Source organism: Saccostrea cucullata, unplaced genomic scaffold (genome assembly GCF_032062105.1).
Source record: "Saccostrea cucullata isolate Sc308-1 unplaced genomic scaffold, CSIRO_AGI_Scuc_v1 ctg548, whole genome shotgun sequence".
Classification (NCBI taxonomy): domain Eukaryota; kingdom Metazoa; phylum Mollusca; class Bivalvia; order Ostreida; family Ostreidae; genus Saccostrea; species Saccostrea cuccullata.
Window position 1 is genome coordinate 149,929 of NW_026928247.1, and position 16,099 is coordinate 166,027.

Genomic DNA, 16,099 nt, shown 5'->3' on the forward strand with positions numbered 1-16,099 from the left:
CGTATCTCTGCTGCGACGTACCTATAAAACATTGGAAGCATTTGTTCCTTCGCCTTGCGCTCGGCACTTGAAGTGAAAGTAACTGTTCCCTCGGATGAGGTTCCGTGTCACGAAAGGCGTTGGCACGAAAAAGATTCAGCACTGCTCAATGGCCCTGAGTGCAAAAAAAATGGTAAACATTTGAAGATCTTCACCGGTGTATGGTGAAGTCTATACATGAATGAAAAATTCTCGAATGAGACGTAAAAAACATACAATTAATGAATACCTGCGATACCAAGGTTCTTCTGGTATCGTGTTTATCGAATGAACGATCCACATCCTTGGATATTGTATTGGTTTTCCTACCTCATAGCCCAACGCTGAACTTCGTAGATCCCAGTTATGTCCAATAAGCCAAAAAGACATCTAAAAGTATACATTTACACATAATATTAACATACCTTGATATACATAGCTAATGTTAAGTTTGGAAAAATACGATAAGGCTATGGAATGAAAGGTTTTAAGATTTAGATCTGGCATAGGTCTGTCACGTCACCTAACGTCGAGCGATTGCTCTGTGAATCCAATGACCGCATAGTAAAAAATTGTATTTCTTCATTGTTTTGTAAATGGACCCCGTATTTTTTTCACATATTTATGGAGAAAAAAATGTAATAAGACATTGGTCGTTCTTCAAAGGGATATCACCAACCATGGCTTACTGTTCTTAAGAAGAATATAATAATGTAATTTTTTTTCAATAGTTTAAATTTGAAAGTAAACTCTTCTTTTTTTTTGGTTTTTGTTACCCTAAACTACGTGTAGTCAAGGGGATTCAGATATTATCAGTCCAAAATAAAACTTTTTGAATCGATGATACGAGCTCTGTCCCAGAAAAACGCAAACTGAATGTTTCAAATACTACTTAATCAAATAATGATTTTTTACATACAGGTGGATTGCATTTTTAATTTGTTATTTTGCCAAAACAGGCTTGTAATGTTTTATGCATATATCATCAGCATTTTAAGAGTGTTAAGTATAGGTGGTCGATGCACGAGTTTTTCGACTTTTATAAATAGCATTGTCATTGAAGTTTTCATATTTTTATCAGACTATACTGTAATGTAATATCACAAAATTTACCGAACACAAATACTCTATAATTTGGGGAACTCATGTATAAAAATTCAAGTTTTTGACATCATTATTGACAAATATATGACGATATGTGTCAAAGCACTTTAATTTAGACATTGTCAAAAATGAGGACATTTGGTGGTAATGTGGAGCACCAAATTATAAAGGAACGCAATGTTGAGCGGAATATGACTCCTGTACATTCTGAGTGGGGACAAGAGATATTAAGGATGCAAAAACAGAACATAATTACGGGGAAAGAAGTTATCTCTAGTTGAAGGGGGTTTCAGGTTGACCTGACTGGTTATTCTGATAGAAGAGAGTAGACAACTAAGATAAAGACGATCTAAAAAGACGGGAGCAGGACGTTATAGGCCTACAGTACGTGAATACCGCTGTAAAACAGTTCGATCAGTTAGGTTTATGATTGGAATTGTGAAATTGTCTATAAAAAATAACCCCGAAATCTTTTTAACTCAATTAGAGGCACAGTTTCCAGAACAAATTCAAGAACACAACGAGCTACGTGTTGACGTCGTTAGTGTTGCGTTGACAACTGATTTGTTAGTTTCTATTACTTGAGAGGAAAATGTTACTTATAGAGATTTTTTGTTGATATTTTAGGCATTATCAAAAAATGCTGATCAAGATGTATGCCAATGTTTACCTTGATAGTCCTAGTGAAACAAAGATATTGAACATATTCGCGTTTTCCTGGGACAACCCTAGTAATTATTAATAGAAGAGATTTCCGCAAAAAGAAAATCGTATTTATTGTAAGCAAACAAAATAATTAAAATCTTTTATCAATACATATACGAGGGGTGATCAAAAAGTTCACGAACTAATTTAATTACTTCCAAAAAAGAAATGATAAAGGGTGTCAGTGTTGAAAATGTTTCAATGTACATGTAGTTCTCTCCAATCTTAATCTTAATACGCATCTGCAACCATTCGGCCTATGCGCGGATCACGTGATATAGGCCGTCACGTGACATGCTCCTTATCGTTTTTTCACAGAAGCTTAAACTTTTTTCGGACTCATATTTTTTACCATGCAAGTTATTTTTGGCAACAAAAACAGTCCAATTGTCAGAAATGGCCCTATATCGGCAATAGTATGGGTGGATAATGATATCCTTTTGCAGAATGAGCAGGATAAACATCAAACACCAAGTCCTCTGTCTTTTGAGCGTCATTTATTCATGTGGATAAAGTATGGGTGCCTTCAGTTTATCATATCTGATATGTTTAAAGTCTAAATTAAACAATATTTTGGGGATTTGATAGTTAAAGTATTGCAAAGATATTCATCTATTTTTCTAACTGTAAGTTGGCGATCTTTCATATCAAATTGCTTAACGAAGGACACGTCGCTTTCCTAGTTTGCTTTCACTGGTCAACATAACAAACATCATTTTTAAACCCTTTCTTTACTTAATCAATCAATCCAATTAATGGCAACACTTCTGGCTAGTCTTTTGTTTTCATAGACCATGTAAAAATTATTATAAACTTCTACGAAGGAATTTCCAAGATATACGTTTAACTTTACAGCCTTCCGTTTCTCGAATACTACTGAGTCAACCATTCTTTGTCACAAGTGATCTACCTTATAACGTCATTTTCACATTGTGACGTCTCAAACACGGGGCAAAACGCTCCATCTCATATGCTATTTATAGAACATGTGTATGACTCTATGTGTGTCAAATTTCATTCTTATCTAAATCATGGTTTTGTAAATATAGAGATAGTTCGCGAACTTTTTGATCAACCTTCATATATTGAAAAAGTTCAAAGTGCAACCATGTATCACGTAGATTTGTCACTAATCTTCATATATTTCATCTTCAGATAAAATTATTGGAAAAACTGTATATGATCTTCAGGTTTTTTTTGTCAAAGTAAGAATTTCAAGATATCAATATTATTTTTTTTATACTGAGATGCATCTCTGCAAACTGAAATATGCTAACATACAGTATTAAAGCTGAATGGTAAAACCACAACCTACTGCTCCGGTAGATGTAAAGTTACAGCTGATACCGGTTTCTTCCTGTTAGGCGGTCATACCTCAGAAATAACGTCCCCCAACCAAGCAATATGATCAACATCGAATACAGCTGGACAGGTATGGTTCCTATTTGTTCAAGCTATTCTTTTCCACTTTAGCCTGCCATAGGCACTACCAGATTCCAGTATACGAAGGACCATACTCTAAAATCTTTCCTTAAAACATCCAGGTATTGGATAAAAATGTTACGGACGGACGTTTTTATTTATTTTAAAGAGAATATTCAGCAGGTTGGTTCCTGTTATTAAAAGTGTTGAGAAATTTTTGTGAAGTATATTTTTAGAATCTACACACCAACATGTAGCTTAATAAAAAAATAAAAGCAAACAAATAGGTGTGTGTGCATCTTTAAGCTCTATGGAGCAATTAAAATTACCATTTTGCACTGTAATCACGTCTAACATATAATTCAATTTTTTCAAAGGATTTCCTTTTATATTTTCTATCCAAATGATTTTTTTTGACGAAACACAGGCTTTTTTTTCATCTTAAAAATCACATTTAAATTGTGACAACCAAAATAGTTTCAAATTACCTCGCATAGTCAATTATTTGACCTTTCTGCACTCAAAAGATGTTAATTTCCCGGTGTTCAAAGTTTTCAAAGCAATAAAATCCTTTGAAAATAATGACATCTTTTTTTAAATTCAAGCAGAGTGGTACAAATTATATTATTTATTCAAAAATTCATATAAAAAGTTGGGGTGTGTGATGTTAATTACTAAAACAATGCTAATTATAAGCTTAAATTGGACTATTTTTGGCAAATATGTTGATAGAATTCATGAAAGTTTATTTAATATAGTATTTAGGACCAGCATAGAACATTTCACTACACAAAATTACTCTTTGTGTATGTTGCATACACACAATAAGAGTCCAACTTTAGGTAATCCAAATTTTTCTTCAATGACTTAAATGATATATTTCATATTTTTGCCAAATATAATGATTGAATTCATTAGAAATGTTATGTATGATATAGGACTAACATTTCACTACACAAAATTTATCTGTGTGCAGCCTGCCTGTACGTAAAAATAGGAATCCAAACGTAACAATACTGAAAACTTCTAAAACATTCCGCCACAAAATATTAACAATTCCAGCATTATAGAATCCATATTTATTGTGACAACTAAAACATTATGTAGAATGACAAAAATCTACTGAAAAGCTGAGAAGAGAACCTCGTCAGATGGAAACCATTGCGACTAAATTATTGAAAAGCGTTTTTTTTTTTTGTTTCTTTCCGAGCACCGGTAACATAATATATTGAACAGCCCCCATACATGTATCTTGTAGCAAAGCAGCCTGGCGCCATATGACTAAAAACCGGACATCCGATCCGGAAAAAGTTATTCGAGAACGTGAAGAACAATTGTCAAACGCAGTAAAGAGAATGCAATTCTACCTTTTGATTTAGCTTGCTATGATTTTTTTTTTTTGAAAACCGAGCATCCGGAAAAAAAAAATTATTCGAGAACTATAAAAATAATTAGTCAAACGCAGTAAAAATAATGCAACTCTAAAAGGATTCGGCTTGACATAATATATATATTTTTTAATTAAGTACGAGGGTTGTTCGAAAAGTTCGTGGACGATGTAAATCTTCGTAATACAACTTTAACAAAAAAAAATGAATAAAATAAGCTGAATATCATGTGTAAAAATATTTGTTTTGCTGATGTGTGAAGTTTCATTCCATTCGATTAAATATAAATTGATTTAGCACATTTTAAAATCAATATGTTTTGTACCTGCGGAGGATGTATAACGGCGATATAACGTCAAAAACATTGCGTCAAGAATTTCTTAAAAATACTATCCCTATACAATTCAACAGTAAAGTTCAGTAATCACTTACAAATCTTTTTCTAACATTTCTCGTTGTTTATTTCCATTATCAGTGTTTTAATTTCTTATACAACTTAGACGTGCTTTTACAAGATCACCAACTCGGAAGCGCTATGTCTTTCCATGACGTTCCAAAGTTTTAAAGTTTTTGATCAGATTTTATTAGATAAACCGTTTCTTCACAGATTGTCCGCGTCCGATACAGAGTCTCTGTAACTCAAATACCGCCTGTTCCATTTATAAACACATGCACGACTTAATTTTATCCCTTTAACATTTGTAGAGTTTATTCAGGATTTTTCCCGAGTACAACACAAAACTGGCAGGTTATCTGCTGCTCTGTAACGTTCAGCAACGTCGTCATTTTTGTCACTTTCAGTGAAAACTACCTATCTTCCCAAATTGATTTCTTTTCAACGAATCAAAATATTTAACTTGAAATTTGGAATATGAATCAATGTAGAAGTTCTTAAATTCAAAGTCTAAGTTTTTTCCCGTTTTTTGCTTCATTTTATAGAAAATTTGAGTACAGACATTGCCATATTTATTTCGTGTATTGTTTGTGAATTACCAAAATTTGACCTGCTCCGCGATCCGACTTTGCAGTCTTAAATTCTGGATAGGTTTGAAATTAATTATGATAATTTAATTGTTTTAATACAAATCATTTGGATTTATTGTTTAAATATTTCTATCTAATTTGGTTACCATATGAGATTTGTCAGGAGTCCACGAAATATTCAGACAACCCTCGTAATGGCCTGTTTTCTTCTAATCCTTTTCTCTTCTTATATTTCTGTCATAAACAGACCCTTATCATAATCAGTTCATAAACAATCTTAATACAGTTTAGAAATGTCGCTAGCGTTGTCCAGTGGTTAGAGCGTCTGCTCTAGATTCGCATAGTAATGAGTTGATCCTTACGTCGCCTGTTCGAATCCCACTGTGGAAGGTAGAGACAAGTCCTTGATCAGACCGTATAAACCAAGGTCCCATGTCGAAGTAAGTGCTGGCACGAAAAAGACCCCTACTACTCAATGGCCGTAAGTGCCAAGCATAGGACAAAACTTGGCAGCTCTCCACAGGCATGATGAGTGCAAAATGCTCAAGATTGACGGTAAATAACAATCTTAAATCTGTTTAGAGTCCCGCATGACATTTGACCAATCATGCAATTTTTTTTTTTTGCAAACTCGGGATCATTGGCGGTGCCTGTGGGATGATACATCAAACGGAACAAAACTTTCCACCAGCTTGGTTGGAATAAAAAAAATGTGGTAAGCAACAATAATACGATCTAAATGTCATAATTACTCAACAATTTCGAAATTATAGTCAGTTTAAGGCTATTAAAGATCAGTATTTGGAATGCTCCCCACAGACACAAATGATTGCCACAAACGGCATCTAATGGAATCAAATGTGTGTAATAAAAACTGTATAGGAATACCCTCCCACTCCAAATGTAGAACTTTGGTCAGCTATTGCAGAGTCCGGGGACGCGATTGTCTTTGGCAAATTATGTCAATCCATTTTGTCCAATGCTGCTTAATTTGGTTAATTTGGAATAAAACTAGCGAATTAGATGACAGAAAAAGGTTGTTGTTGCTAAGCAAGTATTCGAGTGTCAAACGAGCTAGCGCTGTTTGTGGCTTTGTATTTTGAGATTGCAATACGGTTCTAGGATGCAAAATTGAATGGGCATGTGTAGGTAGAACATGGTTAGAGGACCATTTTCCATCAAAGTCAATTAAATTCGAACTAGATCAATCTAATCTTCTCATAATACCATTTTCCATATCATTACACTACCACCACCAACTTTTTTAGCGTCCTGGAGGCAGTTATTTGTCTAACATTCATTACAAAGCATTAACACTCTTAAGAGCCTGTCTACGAGAAAACCATGCAGATATATAGAAAAATGCTCTGGTAGGCACTCTCAAGAACAAACTTATTTTTATTATTAACTTAAAGGACACCCATTGAGAGTGAGAAATATGTTGTTTATTTTTGCATCGTTTGTTTCTATTTTTAGTAACAGCCAATAATTCATTTTGGTCAATATTCAAGGGAAAATGGAAAAAAGTTGGTGTAAAAATGACAATTTCAATATTTAAAAGTAAAAAAGAAAAAACAATATATAAATAAAAGGGCAATGTTTTCTCATGGAACTAAGTCGTAAAATTAAGTTGGAGTCATTTTTTTTTTGTAAAACCCCTGTATAGAAGGCTGTCCCGAGGGCACAAATATTGGCATGGTGCCAAGAAATAATAATGGTATATTTTTGTTAATATTCAGGGATACATTTCTTAGAAAGTGACGCTTCTTTTTTCAAAATTTTGTGCATTTAAGAATCTCTACGATTTTATCCCAGCAATATGTAAAATCCACCTTTGGACTCTCAAGGACAGAAAAGTTATATCGTATTGAAATTACCTCAAATTCAAATGATGGAAAAATTCATGATTTTATAAGTTTTACTTTTAACAGTAATTTTAATGAATTATGTGTAAAATATTTACAAATATAAACAATGAAAATTATTTTTAATTTTATGAAAGCTATAAATAGTTTTTTTCCTGCTTTTCCTGTGAAAAAAAAACGTATTTTTCTATTTATTTAGATTTTGTTAGAATTATCTCCCCTGTTGCGCTCTTCTGCAGAGAAGGTAGATAATGATTATGTTTACGAAGTTTATAAACAGATGTCTGTCATCTAATCGTTTTAGGCATAAATTATGTGTGATTTGAAGAAAATTGTCCCTCCTGTGAATGTAATTTGTTACGTATATACTAGTGGCCTATGTATAAAGTGCATGAAAAATTATGAAAACCATCGGGATCGATGTACGGTTCCGTAACCACGTGTAAACATTATGGCATCCTGAGACGTTTTGTTACCGTTTTGTACGTCCTCAGAAAAAGATTCAGGTGCTTGAATTGTCAACGAGTCTTCAGATTATGGCTCTGATTTTGATGAATATGATTCTGACTGCAAACATTCATTTGGTAGCAAGACGGATGTAGTGATGACGATACCGAATCAACAATGTTTGAATTTGAAAAAGAAACAGGTAGGTGGATCTTGGTTTATAATACTATGTACCTTATAATAAGGGTTATTGATATGTAAAAAATAAATAAATAAACAATTTTGATGGGGACTTGATTATGGACAAGACACTATCAGGTCTGGTACAATCACTAGATTTAGCTACATACGTAGCTTGATTTACCTACTTAGTTAGCTGTATCTACCTACCTGAAGTAGCTTTGTTTAGCTACCAAAGTAATTTATTTCTATAAAAAATACCTACGTAGCTAAATCTAGTGATTGTATTAGACCTGAATATATACCTAGCAAACCTGTCAAGAGAAATTTCAAGGTTGGTACTTGTACATGTAGCAATAAAAATATCTGTATAAATTCAACAATATTGCAAAATATTCACATCTGCAGAATTATAAATAGCATAAGTAGCCTTTGTGGGGTGATGAAGAGGGAATAGGGTACATTAAGAATTGGATAGGTGGGTCGATCTTCACTGTCAATTTAATCACCATTATTGCCTCATATGTGGGCTGCATGATTATAAAGAATCTCATTAATCAATATATTTTTTTTCAGATATTATGAAATGTTATAAAGATGGCTACAGTTATGATTTTCGGCTTTTCATATATGATTAAAGGAAAAAGAGTTGTCAAATACTTGTGCAGACTCACTTTTCAAATTAAAGGTCACCATGTGTTCCTTGACAGGTTTGTGTTTAAAACATATCTAATATTATAAATATAAGTCTGGGAAATTATACTTTGTAAAGAATATTCCCTTTCATATTTATATTTCTCGTGCAATTTCAGATTATTCAAATTCATTTCCCTGGTTTTACAATGGGATTTTCAGCTGTGGAGCTTTAAAGAATTACTACATAGGGTTTCCAATGTAGTTTTGTGAACAGAATCCAGAAATAAGAAGAGGAGAGACAATGCAGATGCAGCATTAGCATTACCAATTACTTACCACTGCTGAGAAAATGGTAAAGATATGTTATATTATTATACCTCTACTGTAATTACTCTGTATAAATTAATACCACAAACTCTCTATTTCCCCGAGAAGTGACTATTGCCCTCATCTGAAGACTACTCCCTGGAAAATCAGAGCTATTCCCTGTGACTACTCCCTCGTGAATATTTATTAGTAATTTTAACCAATCAAAGTGTTCAGTGGGTGGAGCGTTCAAGGAATCTCGAGTCTGTGACATCATGTTATTAGCAATGTAGCTATGACATCAAAACATTTCGATGTGCGATGTCAAAATCATACTTGAATTCTAGCAACATGAAAACAACAATAATTTTTCGAAATGTCAGTGAAAATACTTTTTAAAAACAATTTAATTGTTTAAGGACATGATGCTTCACTTATCATACAATGTGTTAAACTGCATGCATTTGTAATTATGCCTGTACAGTTTTTTTTAAAAGGTCAGAATATCTGGTTAAAAAAATTTAAATCGCCTATCATTGTTTCGGTATAATAAAAAAGTTATGGAATGGGAACTCAGGAAATAGCAAATTTATAGTTCCCCTTGGCAGAAAACTATTTCCTCCGGGAAATAGTTTCCTCCCTCGGGGAATTTTACTTCAAGGATATATGAAGCTCTTGTTTTCTTCAAAGATAGCCAGAAGAATTTGTGAAGAATTTTACCCAAGTCATTTGATAGCATTTTCTTCAATTGATAAATATAAATGTAGCATTATCATAAACATGACATATTTATTTTAAAAATCTTAGAATATGTCTAGTATGGTTTATTTCAATTTAATTTGAAAACTGTCCTTTTTCACAGGTACATGCTTTGAGTACTACTTTTGTGCATTTGGAGACAGTCCAGTTGTTCTTTAAACCAGAAGTGGAAATTTCAGTGCTTGTTAAATTTTCTCCAGAAGTTATTGGATGCTAAATAGGAAGAAAATGGGTTCATACTGAACAGAATAGTTTGGATACACCTTATAGATTTTGAAAGCTAGAGACCTCAAGATCAACCCAAATGGTGTACCAAACATTTAGAAAAAAAGACAGTTTATGATTGAAGAAGCTTGTGTAGTAGCCAAAATTTCAGGGTATTTCATATATATGTTAACTTATACCATTTTATTGATACATGTACTTAAACATTGTTAATATCTTGATATTTAATATGTATCAGATTTCACTTGCAGGAATACACAAAAGTTCAGAGTAAATTTTAAGTGTTTGTTACGTTAGAAAAGATCAAAGTTCAAGGTCAACAGTGCTTTAGTTTCACAAAATATAACACTATTATAAAGACTAATTTCCTGTATACAGGTATAACAAATAATTCAGAATATGATTTGGGGAAACTGTGATTTTTTCTTTTAAATCTTACCTTAATTTAGAACCATACCCATGATGTATACTTAAGCAAGTAGATTTTTTTCAAGCATACAAAATTTCAAGGTCATTTTAATTTTGGAAGTGAATATGAAATATCAGGAAGCAGTCAAGCATTTTATTTTTGTTGTTGTTGAATGTACTTAGTTATTAAGTAATATTCAAATTTTAATCTGCAATGAAATTAAAAATTATAAATGTTCTTATTTGTTGATTTTTAAAACTTGGTGTTCATTCATTTTGAGTTTGTTGCAATGACACTATGTCTGTCAAGGAAATGGCTCTGATATTCCTTTTTGTTCAGTTTGACCCTTGACCTTTGACATTGTGATCTCAAAATCTACATGTAAAGGGGTCCTCTACTTTTCAAGAAACCAGTGTACTAAATTTGATGTCTGTCAAGCAATGGATCCTCAAGATTTCGAATGATTAAAATCTACATACGGGTATATCGAGAATTATAACCCTTGACCTTGTGAACTCCAAATTAAAAGGGGCCATCTACGTATTAGTAGGTACCAGTATACCATATTTATTATCTATCAAGCAAATGTTTTTTTTTTTAAGATAAGAGAGAACACACTTGGTCTACTGATTGACAAACAGGTACTAAGCAGCATGTGAATATCACCCTGCTCAAAGAAAATGTAAAATAATACAATTCTGATACCCCCCCCCCCAAAATAAACCCATTTAACCCCCTAAGAAATAATTATTGATTGGAAACAAAAATGTACAATATACTGGTATTTTTCAACAGCAAAATTTTAACTTTTGAGAATATTTAAATCAGCAAAATAACTCCTTGCTGAAGTTCAGGGATGAGAAAATTTGAAAATTCACCAAAAAAATGTCCAACTTTAAGTAAAAAGTACAGCAAAATATTTGAGAGTCCAAAGACAGATTTTTTATATAATGTAGACAGACATGTAGTCTAATAATTGGTATGAGATTGAGTTGATTCTATGCGTCACTTTCTGAGGTATAGGTTTTTGAAAAGTGAATATTTTCACCAGTTTTCAAAAATATGGAAATATGCCAGATTTGTGACCTTTTTGCACTTAAACGAGGGCACAGTTTGTGATTATGAAAATTTTTCCGAAACAAATGTATCTTGTTACTTTCAACCATATATGAATATATTATATCATTATCAGGTAAAATGCTGAATTTTTAAACATAAAATTCTATAAAATTCCTGTTTTCACCCTGCGTAAGGACCAAGAATTCTATTTTTAGTAACAATGTCGATTTAAACCCTTAAGTGAGACCACACTGAAAAAAATTTTGTGGCAAAATCTTTCATATTATAGAAGAAATTTACACACAAAACATGAAGTTGATCTGAGAACCTTGCTCCCATAACCTCTTGCATGGTTTTCTCGTAGACATGCTCTTAAATTTATTAGAGGCTTTCAGGTAAAGATTGTAGACTAGTAGCTAAACCAAAATGTTCAGCAGTGATGTTGTAGTCATACGCTATTGTTTTGAGATCTTTGAAGTCGATATTTGGGGTGTTGTGGGGTCAGAAGAACAATAACATGAATAATCCTCTTACAATAATTCGTAGTGAACTGAAAACGGTCTTGTCAGATAATCTGTGCAGTTCAGACTAGCTACTGCTTTAGATGACGTCATTGCATTACATTCATGCAATTTACGTATTCATCTGAAGTGATGCTGTGCTGCTGATGTCACACGTAGTCTACCATATTGTTTTGCGAACATTGCGTGCTCGATGTTAATGGTTTATGTTTATAGGTTAGATATGGCGCTGTGCGTAACATTAAAATCTCTTGCAATTGTAGATTGCGGTACACCTGCTTCCAGTCGCCCATTTTCCTTTTTGTGCTATGCAACATTCAGATGAAGCATTTTTAGGAAGCGTCATTTTTCAGATAAAACCAGATTCAGAATATCGAAAATCCCCGCTTTTAATTGCCCCTTTGTACCTGAAGGAATTGCATCAGAATTCAACAAATGAAATTTGCGATTAAAAGTTTTGGTGAAATTTTGCAAAATCGGTTCTTTTTGTCCCTGAGACTTGTAGAATACCTGCAAAGTTAATAATTTCATTAAAAAATCACGCATTTCACTCGAATACATCATATCCATGTACAAAATAAAAATAATATCACAAAACTATCATACATTTTTCAGGGCATTGTTCCTACTGTACGTTTCTTTTTTGAAGAGTATATTTCATCTTCAGATGATAAATTTGGGGGAACTCTACATGGTCAGATGACTCAGATCACCTAAATAAGCCTTTTTTTAAAGCACCGATAACATATTGATCAGCCCTCGAACATATCTTGTAGCAAAGCAGCTTGGCGCCATATGCCAATGAACCGGATATCCGATCCGGAAAAAGTTATTCAAGAATGTGAAGAACGATTGTCGAACGCAGTAAAGGATTTTTTTTTTTTTTTTTTTTTTTTTGAAAACCGAACATCCGGAAAAAAAGTCATTCGAGAACAATAAAAAAACGCAGTAAAAATAATGCAACTCTGAAAGGAGTCGGCATGACATAATATAAATATTTTTTTAATTAAGCACGAGGGTTGTTCGAAAAGTTCGTGGACGATGTAAATCTTCGTAATAATACTTTTAAAAAAGATAAAATAAGCTCAGTATCATGTGAAAATATTTGTTTTGTTGATGTGTGAAGTTTCATTCCATTCGATTAAATAGAAATTGATTAACTACATTTTAGAATCAATATATTATGTACCCGCGGAGCATACTTAACGGCGATATAACGTCAAAAACATTGCGTCAAGAATTTCTTAAAAATACTATCCCTATACAATTCGACAGTTAAGTTCAATAATCACTTACAAATCTTTTTTTAGCACTTGAAATTCATTTTTCTAACAATTTTTCTTGTTCTATAATTTCCTTTGTCAATGTTTTAATTTCTTTTGCAACTTAGATGTGCTTTAACAAGAAGGATATGGAAACAACGAACAGTGTTCAATCTCAACGTCCATTAAACAATATACAAAATAAGAGCAGAGCAAACTCGGACCTCCAAAACATCAGAGGTGGGATTAGGTGCCATGGAGGAGTGAGCATCCCCTGCCGACTGGTCACACCCGCCGTGTGCTCGTTGTCATGATCAGGAAATAACGGAAAAATCCGTCGTCAATTCAGTGTATAAATAATGGACTAACAATTGATATGAAAAACGTCAGTCAGCATTTGACTGAATGATAAATTGTATTTGCCGACAAGGTCATTGTATCGACCATAGAATTTACGAAATGATGACAACAAGATTACTTACTAATTTTTAAAGTTTTTGATTGTCCACGTCCGATACAGAGTCTCTGTAACTCAGATACCGCCTGTTTCATTTATAAACACATGTACGACTTAATCGTAACATAACTTTTTTCCCTTTAACATTTCTAGGGTTTATTCAGGATTTTTCCCGATCGAGTATAACACAAAAAAAAACTGCAAGGTTATCTGCTGATCTGTAACATTCAACAACGTTGTCATTTTTGTCACTTTCAATGAGGACTACCCATCTTCCCAAATTGATTTTTTTTCAACGAATTAAAATATTAAACTTGAAATTTGGAATGTGAATCAATGTAACAGTTCTTAAATTCAAAGTCTAGGATTCTTTTCCCGCTTTTTTTTTCTCATTTTACAAAAAATTTGAGTACAGACATTGCCATATTTATCTCGTGTATTGTTTGTGAATTACTAAAATTTGACCTGCTCCGCGATCCGATTTTGCAGTCTTGAATTCTGGATAGGTTTGAAATGAATTATGATAATTTAATTTTTTTAATACAAATCATTTGGATTTCAATCAAATTTGGTTACCATATGAAATATGTCAGGAGTCCACGAAATATTCGAACAACCCTAGTAATGGCCTGCTTTCTTATAATCTTTTTCTTTTCTTATATTTCTATCATAAACAGACTGTAATCATAATCAGTTCATAAAAATGTCGCCAGCCTTGTGCAGTGGTTAGAGCGTCTGCTCTAGATTTGCATAGTAATGAGTTGATCCTTACATCGCCTGTTCGAATCCTACTGTGGAAGGTAGAGACAGGTCCTTGATCAGACCGTATAAACCAAGGTCCCATGACGTAGTAAGTGCTGGCATGAAAAAGATCCCTCGCTGCTCAATGGCCCTGAGTGCCGATTATAGGACAACAAACAGCTCTCCAACGGCAAGTGGCGGCGTCTCCATATGAGGGGAAAATTCTCGAGATTGACGGTAAACAACAATCTTAAATCCGTTTAGAGTCCCGCATGACATTTGACCAATGATGCAATTTGTTTTTGCAAACCCGGGATCATTGGCTGTGCCTGTGTGAGGATACATCAAAAGGATCAAAACTTTCCATAAGCTTGGTTCGAAAAACCGACGTCAATTTTTAGCTCTACTGAGCCAAAGGCTCAAAGAGCTAATGCTATGGCCATTTGTGCGGTGTGCGGTGTGCGTTAACTTTTTAGAATATGGGCCATAACTCAAGAACCCCTTGGCCAATCAGTGTCAAATTTGTCACAGGGTATCCTTGGCCCAAGGGCTACCCTTTACAATAAGATAAGGGTTGGGACCCTTAAACAAGGGGAGATGATCAGGAAAACAAAACCTAAAGTACTGGTTGCTAAAAAATCTTCTTCTCCAGAACCACCAGGCAGATTTTCACCAAACTTACATACAAGGATCAGGATATGTTGAAAATTGAAAATTGTTCAAGGCATGACCCTGGGTCAAAGGGCGTGGTCTCAAGGTCACTTCAAAATTGACCTAAATCTACAAATAATAAAAACGTTTATATTTTGCTTACTATTAGGACTAGGATCATCAAATCTTGTAAGTTGATGCATCTCAGGACTTCACATCATGACAACTCAAAAGTAGGTCACGGTGACCTACTTTTTAAATTTTGTAAGCATTTGTTTTCAAATTGATTTGAAGGCATATTTCGGGCAGTTTAAGGCCTGTGATCATCAAACTTTGTCAGCTGATGCATCTTGGGTCCTTGAACAACGTCAGTTTAAAAGTAGGTCACCGTGACCTACTTTTTGAACTTGATGACTTATTCTTTTTAAAACATTTAATCCAATTATTTCAGACACATGAGAGGTTTAGAATCATCAAATCTTGTAAATTGATGCATCTTGGGACCTTAAAACATATTTATGAAAAAGTAGGTCACTGTGACCTACTTTTTGAATTTTGCAGGCATTTGTTTTTGAATTGTTTAAATGGCATATTTTGATTACCTTCAGACCTAGGATCATCAAACTTGGTCAGCAGATGCATCTTGTGACTTTGAAAAATTTCGACCAAAATATAGGTCACGGTGACCTAGTTTCAACATTTTATGGTTATATTTTTGTATCTTAGGTATTTATTGGCTTAGAATCATCAAACTTTGTGAGTTGATGCATCTTGGATTTTCGGAGAGTAACGAACAAAAAGTAGGTCACGGTGACCTACTTTTGATATTTTATGGCTTTATTTAAATATCTATGGTACTTATTGGCTTAGAATCATCAAACTTTGTAAGTTGATGCATCTTGTGTTTTCGGAGAATAATGTCCAAAAAGAAGGTCACTGTGACCTACTTTCGACATATTA